The following is a 1,234-nucleotide window of genomic DNA, read 5'->3' as shown; positions in this document are numbered from 1 at the left end:
GTAGATATACGTTCCTACTGCACATACCCCGTGCAGTAGGAATGTATACATACGTTCCTGACTTCAGCGGCTGACTGATGTGTGCGGGACCACTGTAGTGAGAGCGGCCCCGCACACATCAGTGTCTGGGGAGCCCAGTATAATGACAAGCAGCTGTGATCCCGTCATTAACCCCTTAAACGCTTCAGTCCCGCAGCTGCTTGTCATTAACCCCTTAAAAGCTGTGATCTATAGCGATCGTGGCGTTTAAAATACTCAGTGACAGGACAGACTCCTGCCACTGAGTGATCGGGACCCCCGCAGCCATGCTGCGGGGGTCCCAATCGCTTGCACTGATTGGCGGGGGTAAGCCACTTACCTCCGTCCTGTTGGATGGGTGTTCTATGTACAGAGTCTGCTCTCAGGCACGCTCTATGCATAGATCGCCGATAACACTGATCTATGCTATGCTATGGCATAGCATGGATCAGTACATGCAATCTAATGATTGCATGTTTTACAGTGAAAAAAGTGTTAAAAAAGTGTAGTTAAAAAAATATATTTTTTAAAGTATTAAAAAAAAAAACTTATAAACCCCCCTACCAATAAAGATTTAAAATACCCCCCTGTCCATTATGAAAAAATAAGAAAATAAATAAAAATAAATAAACATATTATGTTTCTATTCTACTATTCTACTATTCTGATGAAGAGGACCACTGTTCCTCGAAATGCATAAATATTGTGCACTTTTAATAAATGTTTTAACTTTTTTCTGCCTCTAATTGTTGGAGTCTTTTGGGCAGCGTTAACATTTATGGATTAGCCACGCACCATTTTTTGTACTTAGACTAGCCTATCCCCATGGGCCCCTATCTGGGAGCATCCCGTTTGGACTATCCTAGTTGGCTTGCAGCCCTGCACTCTCCACCAAAGCACCATATCCTGGTATTTTCTGAAGACCTGGTACCCATTTGGGTGATATGCATAAAGCCCAAGGGGCTTGAAGGTGAGCACCCTATCAGCATCTTGCTGACTGGCCTTTTTTCTCTCCCTTGTCTCCAGAGCAGGAGGTATATTCTTGACGCCCTCTCTGATCAAACCAATAGATATGTATTCTAAATGGGGGGCTCTGTTAAATGTTTTTTGTATTAAAGGCAACTCATTTAAATCAGAATATTTTAAAATGGTTTGCTACACTCGATAACCCCTTTAATAGCTACTTCTAGTTTTTATAGTATTATATACCTTTACT

Source organism: Dendropsophus ebraccatus, chromosome 12, assembly GCF_027789765.1.
Source record: "Dendropsophus ebraccatus isolate aDenEbr1 chromosome 12, aDenEbr1.pat, whole genome shotgun sequence".
In the NCBI taxonomy this organism is placed as follows: domain Eukaryota; kingdom Metazoa; phylum Chordata; class Amphibia; order Anura; family Hylidae; genus Dendropsophus; species Dendropsophus ebraccatus.
This window is presented reverse-complemented; position numbering follows the sequence as displayed.